Here is an 11089-nt window from a genome sequence, read left to right on the forward strand (position 1 = left end):
AGGTTCAAACAGAATTATAATACAAATAGAGGAGATTATACAGATAGAGTAGAATAGCTTTTGTTCCTTGTTCTGGTCAATGGTGGTATGTCAGTGATTAATTTGATATTAATTAAATGTGATAGTCATGTTTATCAGATACTAAACTAGATAACCACAATATCAAGTGGGGGACTGTTAATCTGGTACTAAAAGGGTTAACAAAGAGTAAAGATAGCTGATTTGATCTGGAATGGTAGAGGGACCTGAGAGAGGGTTTTAGGGAGACCTTCAAAAACAGCCTCTAAAAGACCCCAGACTTGTAACCAGTGTTATATTCCAGACTCTTGACCCCTGTGCGACAAGTAGGGATGTACGAAAGGTACTTACCTTTCGGGGATTACGCTGATGGTGCGGGGGGAGGTGTTCCGTCCCTCCCCCTGGAATCCTCGCCAGGGAGGAGGCGCTCCATTCCTCACCCCCCCGGAATCCTGGCCGGCCGGCTGTGCTCCACAGCGATTCTGCGGAGCTGCCGGCCAGCTTCGCCAGCGGCCGGACATCCGGCCGCTGGCTAGCAGGGACACATAAAGATTTACGTAGCCTATCACAGCTGATTAAAAAAAAAATGCACGTACGCAAATGGCGGCGGCCATGGCCGCCACCATTTGCGTCCCTTATTTTGGCACGTCTTAGTCTACGTCAAGATTTACGTAGACTAAGACGGCGAAAATAAGGGGAACGCAAATAGCGTAGATGCTACGCTATTTGTGTTCCCCTTATTTTCGCCGTCTTAGTCTACGTAAATGTTTACGTAGACTAAGCCGTGCCAAAATAAGGAATGCAAATGGCGGCGCCCATGGCCGCCGCCATTTGCATACGCGCGTTTTGTTTTTTTGTTTTTTTTAAGTCAGCCATGATAGGCTACATAAAGATTTACGTAGCCTATCACGGTGTTTTTTTAAAATCTAGCCGTGATAGGCTATGTAAATCTTTACGTAGCCTATCACGTTTTTTTTGTCTTTTTTTTTTTTTTTAAACCTGGAAATGGCGGTGGTGGCAGCCGGTCGGAAGACCGGCCGCCGCCAGAGCCGCCGCCGCCGCCAGGAAGATCCGCCCCAGGTAAGTCCCGTCCCAGGGGGGTGGCGGGGGGTGAGCTGTTTCGCCACCAATTTCAGGGGGCCGAATGCACTGGCTTTCGGCCTCCCCAAGATCCGTGGCGGAACTTTCGTACATCCCTAGCGAGAAGACCGTGAGGTTTGATTCTGTGCCAAATGATGTTATTTCACTAACGGAGACTGAGATTTGCAGGACTGTCTTTGCAGAAAGGAAAAAAATGCAGCTGTCTTTGCAGGCGGCTTCACAGAGCTCGCTCAAGGCCCCGACGTGCTGGCAGAGTGTCTCAGTGAGACGAACACAGGACGGAGCCTGCTCAGAGGCCCCTGAGGGGAGGAAAAGGGCTGTTTCGGCATCTCGTGGTGGACACCAGCTGATAAGAGGATGTCCTTCCTCGATGCTAGTTGGGTGGCGAAGCTGTAGCCCTGAGAATGAGCGACAACTGGGAGGAGGTGTCTGGGCGGATATGACCAAAAATGGCCAAAGGTGACCGGGAGTTCAAAGAAGATGCACCAGAGAGAAATGCGTCAAGCGAGATAGCATGCCCAGATGGCAGACTTTGGGTCATATTTTGGGACATTTCAAAGTAGCCCGTTTGTAATGGTGCCAGACACGTTCCCCAGACGCATGAAACTGCAGGAGACAGATGAGACACCTTGCTTCTGGCTGGTGAGCAAGTGCTCTAACCAGGTGCACCCCGTTTCGATTGGAAGCTGATCGTCTCATTGCTCCTTGGGCCCCACCTGTGGCCAGGGCAGGGGTATAAGGGCACAGGGAATGGGAGCTCCGGGCTGCTCTGGTTCCTGCTACAGCTGTTCCTGCTGCTGTTGCTTCGCCACCAGACCCAAGGATCTGGGCTGCTATGGACCTCTTCAGACTCTTAGACTTTGGGACTTAGACTATTTTCTGGAATTAGAACCTAGAATTATTTCTGAGTTTGAGACCTAGAGTGTTTCCTACACTTGAGACTTGGAGGTTATTTCTGAGGGGATTTGGAATCCCATCTTCAGAGGTGGCCAATGGAATGATTTCCAGGTTTGGGGTTTTCCTTTCACTCTAACTCCTACCCCTATCCTTCACATGCTTAGAGGAACTTAGTAATGCTTTAGCATAACTTTTATATTCCAGTAAGACGCAGGCAGAGGTAACGGGAGGGTTAACACACAGGTTACATCGTTTTCGTTTGGCTTTGAACCGCAGGTAGTAAACAGGAGTAAGTTGAACAGAGGAGTCATAACAATGTTAGAAGCTCAAGCCGTTATCTTATTGACCAAGTTCATAATACCAGCTTTGGCAATTGCAATTCTTTTGATTAATCTTCTATTTTTGTTGCATTCTCTTTCCGTATAATTATAAAGTTTCTAGTGCTCATATAACCACCATGCCACTTTCTTTATATTTTGTATTTTCCTGAAATAAAGCCATAAATAGATTTCAATTTACAATTTTGTCTGTAGTGATGTTTGCCAGTTGGGATTAGCTTGGTTACCCATTGAAGGGCTTCGGACCCATTTGGTGCAGGTTCTGAGGTTAAACAGGTCCAAATTTACACCCACCACCTCCCTAGGGAATTGGTTCCATTGTCGTATTGCTCCAATAGTCAGAAAGGTTTTCCTGATGTTAAGCCAGAATCTGGCTTCCTGTAACTTGAGCCCATTATTCCGTGTCCTTCTTCATACATATTCTAAAATTCTTAGATCTATTGGACCACATCATCCTTTAGGTCACCCAGCTCCCATAAAGTCCTATCCCATTTAGAATCATAGAACAGAATATCAGAGAATCATATGGTTGGAAGGGGCCTGCAGGACCATCGAGTCCAACCCCCTGCTCAGTGCAGGAAGCCTGATTCCCAGGCGGTCCCCATCCGAGGACTAACCAGGCCAAGTAAACATGCATAGGATTAGGCTGTCCTTCATTATGATCTCTATCATAAAGATGGGGGGCAAGTCTGAATTCCCATTTATTTAATAGGAGTTGTTTCTTGACTAGTTTCTGCCAGAACTGGTACTGAAATGATGTTAAAGGCTTATAGAACAATCCTACGTATGTTTATTCACATGTGAGTGGCACTGCATTTAATGGGGCTTACTCTCAGATAAGTACGTGTAAGATTGCAGCCTAAGGTGCTTTTAATGGCATTATGCTGGCCTATTGCTGTTATTTTTACTGCTATGCTTATTGCTACGGTTTTCGTAGTTTTAATGTTTTAAAACATTTCATGGTTTTAAGGATGGTTGATATGATGTTTGGATGTTTGTAATTTTGATCAGTAAATTGCATTTTAATTCTTATGGACACCACCTTGTGAGAGCATTTGCCTTAAAAGCAAGTCTGTACAATAACTTGGGTTCAATCCAGATTTAGGTGTGTGCATGGGTTGACAGAAGTAGAATTTCCTGCCTCTCATGGCAGCCCCTCCAACATCCTGAAAATACTACACAGAGGGACTCTGTTGAATGAGCTGAGATGTGGTACAGGAGGGAGAGGGAACCCCAAAATCGAGCAGAGGCACTTTCTATGAGCCCTTCCATTCACAAAAGGCAGATCCTGGATCCAGCCCTTAAATAAATAAAACCAGTGAATGCATAAAGAAACTGAAATACCATTTGTATCAGAGATATATCTCCTTAAAAGTCATCCAAAGCGAGTTTTTCAGCAGTTCTAAATAGCAATAGGCAAGTGAACTGGTATAAATAGTTGCTTTTGTGAGATCAATCAAAAGAACAAAATGAGCAGGTTTGAAGTCAAAAGCCTACCTCTCCAATGAACCCATATAACATGCTTTCGAAAATATCTTCCAACTTCTTTTACTTTTCCCCAGAATCAGCTCACTTCTTGACATAGGTTATTTACTCCAAAGAGAGCCTTAGTTCTTCTATTTTGTGGTCCAACACACTTTTTATACCTCACTTATGTCTAGACACAGGGAGATCTAAAACTACAACATGCATGATTCTGGACAAGAAGAATCTGAAACTGCAGCATCTGTGTTTCTTCATCTTTTTTATAACCTTTCACTGGTCACAGGCCTTCTCCGGAGCGGCACCCGCCCTCTGGAAAACCCTCCCTCATGCAGTTCAGGGGGCAGAAAAGTGACATCTTTTAAAAGACTCCTGAAAATGCACCTTTTTAGCCAGGCTTTCCCTGGGCTCTAACTGCTGCTGGGTTTTACTTTGGTTTTACATGGTGCTTCTAAACTTTTTAAAAAATTGTATTATGTTTTATTTTATGGTTTTATTGTTGTGAACTGCCCAGAGAGCCTTGGCTAATGGGCAATATAGAAATGTAATATGTACAATCATAGAATCATAGAACAGTAGACATCACCTTGCCGACAAAGGTTCGTATAATCAAAACTATGGTTTTCCCAGTAGTGATGTATGGCTGTGAGAGCTGGACTATAAGGAAGGCTGAGCGCCGAAGAATTGATGCTTTCGAACTGTGATGCTGGAGAAGACTCTTACGAGACCCCTGGACTGCAAGGAGGTCCAATCAGTCAATCCTAGAGGAAATAAACCCTGAGTGCTCATTGGAAGGACAGATACTGAAGCTGAAGCTCAACTATTTTGGCCGCCTAATGCGAAGAGAAAACTCTCTGGAAAAGACCCTGATGCTGGGAAAGACTGAAGGCAAAAGGAGAAGGGGACGGCAGAGGATGAGATGGCTAGATAGCATCACCGATGCAATGAATATGGACTTGAGCACACTCTGGGAGAGAGCGGAGGACAGGAAGGCCTGGCGTGCTATGGTCCATGGGGTCACGAAGAGTCGGACACGACTGAACGACTGAACAACAACAAGGGTTGGAAGGGGCCTACAAGGCCATCGAGTCCAACCCCCAATATACATAAATGTACATAAATTAAAATGCATCCACTCCAATTAATAGTGCTTTGTTTTATTCATTTACTTATTTCTATACCACCCAATAGCCAAAGCTCTCTGGGCGGTTCACAAAAATTAAAACCACAAAGTACAATATAAAACAATATACAATATGAAAGCTTAGATCTACATTACAAAAGTACATCCAGAATAAAACCTGGAAGCAATGCAGAGATTTAAAATACAGCTTTAAAACAGCAGAGCTAAAAGACTAGATTGCTAAAATGCTGGGAAAATAAAAAGGTCTTCATCTGGTGCCGAAAGGAGTACAAAGTAGGCACCAGGTGAACCTCTCTAGGGAGCTCATTCCAAAGCCAGGGGGCCACAGCAGAAAAGGCCCTCTTCCTGGTAGCCACCTGCCTCACTTCCTTTGGCAGGGGCTCCCACAGAAGGACCCGAGATGATCTTAGGGCCAGGGCAGGTACATACGGTAGGAGGCGGTCCTTCAGGTAGCCTGGCCCCAAGCCATTTAGGGCTTTGAATGTTAATACCAGCACTTTTAATCAGGCCAGGACATGGATTGGCAGCTGTTAGAAAAAGAGACTCCATAACCGTTGGCGCCTCAGTTACGTAGGAGCCCGAGTGGCGGGAAAAATGTGGGCGGAGCAAAAAGGAGAACCATAATGACGCGCTCATGACTAACAGCTTGGTAGGCTGATACTGACTGTTTATTGGCTATTGACTTGGTAAGCTGATGTACTGACTGTTTCATTGGTTACTGGCAAGAACAATAGAAGTGATATGGTATAAAAGGCTTTTGCACACGTGTCTCGGGGTCCAGACTGCTCTGCACCCGTTTTGCAAAACGTTTCAATAAAATAGCGTTGGATCCACTGCTGCCTGCCTGGCATCCCTTTCTTCCAACCGAAAGCAAGAACTTTTTATCTAACAATTTGGTGCCGTGACTCGGATCCTGCTTCGGGGCGCGTCCCCTTCGTGCTGAGCCAAGGGGCCGCGGAGGAGAAGTGGCCACAGGCGGTTGTTTTACACTGCCTTCTCACGACGGCGGTGGCGGAGGCACTTGGGGACCAAAGCCAGAGGGAGAGGGAGACATGATCACTCCTTTTTGGCACCGGCAGTGGATCAATAGGCAGCTGGACGCGGCTGTGGGCGGGACAGAGGAGGCCTCGGGGTAAGTGAAACAGCTTACTTTAGGGGATACACGCGGGACGGTGGTGTGTTTGTGATTGTGTGAGACGCCTACGGGCGAAGCGAGTGAGGAGCCCTGATCTGCATTTCCTTGTCTCAGCGACTGGCTGGGTCAGAGGAGGGCGAAGCGCAAGATTTGTTGAGTGAAATCCCACCGTCATGGGCGGGTCCCAATCCAGGCTCACGGAAGAGTCCCATATGCCTTTGGAGTGTTGTTTGCACAACTGGTCACATTTTAAGCAGGATTATGGAACTAAGATGACGAAGGATCGACTTGTCCTTCTTTGTGCCCGGGAATGGCCGGTATTAGAACCCAAATGGCCACCCGAGGGGTCTTTTGACCCAACCCTGGTATCTGCTGTGCGCATAATAGTAACGCAAAGGGGAAGTTGGGATCAGTTTCCCTATATTGATTCATGGGCAACTTGCGTACCTCTCGGCGGCAGGCCCACCCCGTGGGTAGTTAAATGTATGTCCTTGGCCCTCCCTGTGATAACTGGAAAAAAAATTGACGAGGAAGGGAACACCTAGGGTGGCAGCGATGGCCCCTGAGGATCCGTTGCTTCCTCCTCCCTAGGGGACTGCTGTCACGGGGAGACTACGCCCGCCCCAGCCCCCCCCCCCAAGGGGGGCCCAAGAGTTGCAACCGTTAAAAATTCCTGAGATTGGGTCTATGACTGAGTTCGAGGACACTCTCCAAGATCGTTTGGACGCCCTCGAGAAAAATTTCAAAGAGATGAAGGGTGCTTGGGGGCCTCGAACCCAGGAAAAGGTGCCTGATAAAGAGGAGGAAACCAAAGGAGGGCCTAATTACAATTTACGAAAGGACCCTCAACCACTAGTGAAATTGACCTTCCCTATTAGAGAGGTCCCCGATCCTACCGCCCAACACCCCCAGGGAACAATGTTTGTTTACGTCCCCTTTACAACATCTGATTTGTACAATTGGAAACAGTTCAATCCTCCCTTTGAAGAGGACCCTGGTCCACTGTTGTCCTTAATGGAAAATGTGAGGCTTACACACAATCCTACCTGGGATGACACACAGATGTTGTTAAACACTTGCTTCCTTAGTCAAAAGCCAACTATTCTTGCGGGGGCGCGAACTAGATTTAGAGAAGAGAACCCCCAGGCGACTGAGGAGCAAATGGCAGAGGTTTTGCCTATTGGGAGGCCTGACTGGGGAGTGGCCACGGCAGCGCAAAGGCAATTACATGCCGAATACTTTTGGCTTGTTTTAGCAGGCATGAAACAGGCCGCTCAAAGGGCCCCCAATCTGCAAAAGGTCTTGACGTTAAAACAGGACAAAGGCGAACCCCCCGCCGTTTTCCTCCAAAGGCTGAGAGAAGCCTTTGCTAAATATACTGATATCGACCTAAATGACCCAAATAACCTACGAATTCTCACAATGCAGTTTGTAGGAAATAGCTGCCAAGATATTAGAAAGAAGTTACAAAAAGTCGAAGGAGGACTGGCGGCTGATTTGGGAGTCCTGGTTGAGGTAGCCCAGAAGGTCTATGAAAGACGAGAGGAAGAAGAAGAAAAGGAAAAAGATAAAAGGCAGGCAAAACTACTTGCTGCCGTTCTCAAGCCAGAGAAAGGAGGGACTAAGAAGGGTGGAAAGGGGAACAGAAAAGGGCCTCCCTTAGGAAAAGATCAGTGCGCTTTCTGTAGGAAGATTGGGCATTGGAAACAAGACTGTGAAGCCATGAAAAAGAAAGAGAAAGAAAGCAGGGGGGAAGAACAAAGGGTGTTGTATGAACAAGAAAGAGATGAGGACAGACCGGGGCCCGGACCCCTCTTGGCTGTTTCCGAGGCAAGACGGGACCTCATGGTCAAAATTAAAGTTGGGGGTCGCTCCTACGATGCCCTCGTGGATACAGGGGCTGCCTAGTCCATACTCCCCCTTAACAAGCCACCAACGGGAAGTGGGGGAACTACCACCATAATGGGGGTCGAGGGAAGGGCAATGCGAGTGCCCCTTTCTCGTCCTTTGTTTACTAAAATTGGAGAAACACACCTAGAACACGCGTTTGTCTGTACCCCCTCCTGTCCAGTGGCATTGTTAGGGAGGGACTTATTGACTAAGCTTCAAATTGAGATCACTTTCACCCCTGATGGAAGAATGGAAGTACAACTCCCTAAGCAACAGAGCAGTAACTATTAAATGGCCCTTTTTAAAGCCATAGAGGAACCCACCTCAGAGGCAAATGAAGACTGGTGCTTAATAGAAAACAGAGTCAACCCACTGGTTTGGGCCGGGGTTGGAGGGGCCTCTCGTGCCAAATCGGCAGCACCATACAAAATTCCTCTCAAGGAAGGGGCGAAACCAGTTCATATGAAACAATACCCCCTTTCCCGCCAAGGGAAGCTGGGTCTACAACGAAGCTCCGAGAGGAAGGCCGACTCATCGAGATAATGTCCCCCTGCAACATGCCCATTTTTGCTGTATCAAAAGGGGGGGCAAAGGGTTTCACCTTGTGCAAGACCTCTGCCTCATTAACCAGCAAATCGAGGCCCCGCACCCTGTGGTCCCTAACCCGCACACCCTTCTCGTAAGAATTCCAGAAGATCATGCATGGTTTACTGTCATAGACCTAAAAGACGCTTTCTTTAGCATCCCACTCCACCCTGACTCGAGGCCTTTGTTCGCCTTTGAGTGGGAAAGCCCAGAGGGTGAGTCAAAGGTTCAACTAACATGGACAGTGATCCCTCAGGGGCTCAATCTTGCACCCGTCGTTTTTGGTCAGCAACTTCAAAAGGACCTCGAGCCTTGGGTCCATCAGCACCTTGAGGTGCATCTCCTCCAATATTGTGACGACCTCTTGATCTCAGCCAAGGCTAAGGATATGTGCCTAAATGGGACAATTTCCCTCCTTAATCATCTAGCAGAGAGAGGCTATAAAGTGTCAAGGGAGAAGGTGCAGCTAGTCCGACCAACTGTAAAATTCCTAGGTTACCACTTAGCCAAGGGGACCCGAAGCTTGGGATCAGAAAGAGTCGAAGTCATTCGTGACACTCCTGTCCCTACATCCCCCCATGAGCTAAGGGCCTACCTGGGATTGACTGGATTCTGTCGGCTGTGGATAGCTGACTATGGGGAAATAGCACGACCACTATATGAGGCACTGCAAAAGGATAAATTAGACAAATGGAAATGGACTAAAGAAATGAATAAGTCTTTCCTCAGCCTTAAAGCTGCCCTTGTGTCACCACCGGCCCTCGCCATGCCAAATCCCAGTCGACCGTTTAGACTCTATGTGCATGAAAATAAGGGCGTAGCCTCGGGGGTGCTCTGCCAACAGACGGGCCCTTCCTGGAGGCCAGTGGGTTACTACTCCAAAGTCCTTGATGTTGTAGCATGAGGATGGCCGAGCTGCTTGAGAGCGGTAGCAGCGGCAGCAGCAGTGGAAAAAATGACAATGGGAGGGGCCATCGAGGTCTGGGTGCCACATGGGGTGCCGCAAATCCTAGGGTCAGGGGGAGGAAGCAAATTCCTTAACCCGGCTCGGCACTCCCGTTATGAAATAGCCTTGTTAACAAACGAAAGCCTCACTTTCAAAGCCTGCTCTAGCTTCAACATCGCCACCCTGTTACCGGCAATACAGGCCACACGTGGGCCGGGGCTCCCAGGTCATGATTGTCTTGAAGTACTAGACTTGGACACCAAGGGTCGGCCAGTTCTTGAAGATGAACCGTTGGAAGGGGCTGAAGATCTGTTTGTGGATGGGTCCAGTTATATGCTAGATGGGAAGCATTACACAGGGGCGGCTGTCATCACCCACAGCAAGAGTGTCCATGAAGAATGACTGCCTCCTCATTTTTCTGCCCAATCCGCTGAACTGGTGGCCCTGACAAGAGCTTTGCAGGCAGGCAAAGGAAGGCGGGTAAATATTTACACTGACAGTAAAAATGCTTTTGCCGTTGTGCACGCCCATGGACATTTATGGAAAGAGAGGGGATTCCTTACAGCAAATGGATCCCCAGTTGCCAATGGCAACTTAATTGTAGACCTCTTGGATGCCCTCCAGTTACCCTTACAAGTGGCAGTTATCCACGTCCGAGCCCATGGAAAGGAAAAAGAGGAAAAGTGGAGGCAAGGAAATCAAAGAGCTGATGAGGCTGCAAAGAGAGCAGCCAGGGAAGGAATCCAAGGAACATTCCTTGTCTTACCCAGAAGGGGGGAGCGCCCCACATACTCCCCCTCTGAGTTGCAAATGGCATAAGAACACAAAGTGAGTCCTCGTGACGATGGATGGATCCAGATGACGGATGGAAGACTGCTTCTTCCACAGACCCTGCAGGGAGCTTTCCTGGAACAAGTGCATCACTCTCTTGGACACCCTGGGGCATCAGCCATGATTGACTATTGCAAAAGGCTATTTGTCTCCCCTGGCCTAACTGTACGCGCCCATCGACTAGCCGCAACCTGCGAGGTCTGTCAGAAAACTAATTCCCCCAGAGCCCCCCCTCCACCAAAAGGAGGGCGACCATGGGCGTACTATCCCTTCCAGAGGGTACAGATTGATTTTGCTGAAATGCCACCGTGTAGGGGTTACAGGCATTTGCTTGTAATAGTGTGTCAAATGACGGGGTGGGTAGAAGCATTCCCATGCAGGAACTGTCAAGCAAAAACTGTAGTTGCTAAATTGTTACAGGAGGTGGTGCCCAGGTTCTCCTTGCCTGAAGTTATAGAATCCGACCAGGGCTCACATTTCACTTCAGCTGTTACGCAAGCATTGGCACGAGCTCTGGGGGTAAAGTGGCACTTACACTGCCCCTGGAGACCCCAGGCGAGTGGGCAAGTTGAAAGAACCAATCGGAGTCTCAAGGAGACCCTAACCAAGCTCCAGCAAGGGGTAAGACTCACTTGGGTTGAGGCTCTGCCAATAGCTTTGACAAAGTTTCGAAAAATGCCAAGAAAAGACATAAAGCTGTCCCCCTTTGAACTAATGTTTGG

Source organism: Heloderma suspectum, chromosome 2 (genome assembly GCF_057233095.1).
Source record: "Heloderma suspectum isolate Gila_16-S chromosome 2, 16-S_ref, whole genome shotgun sequence".
NCBI lineage: Eukaryota > Metazoa > Chordata > Lepidosauria > Squamata > Helodermatidae > Heloderma > Heloderma suspectum.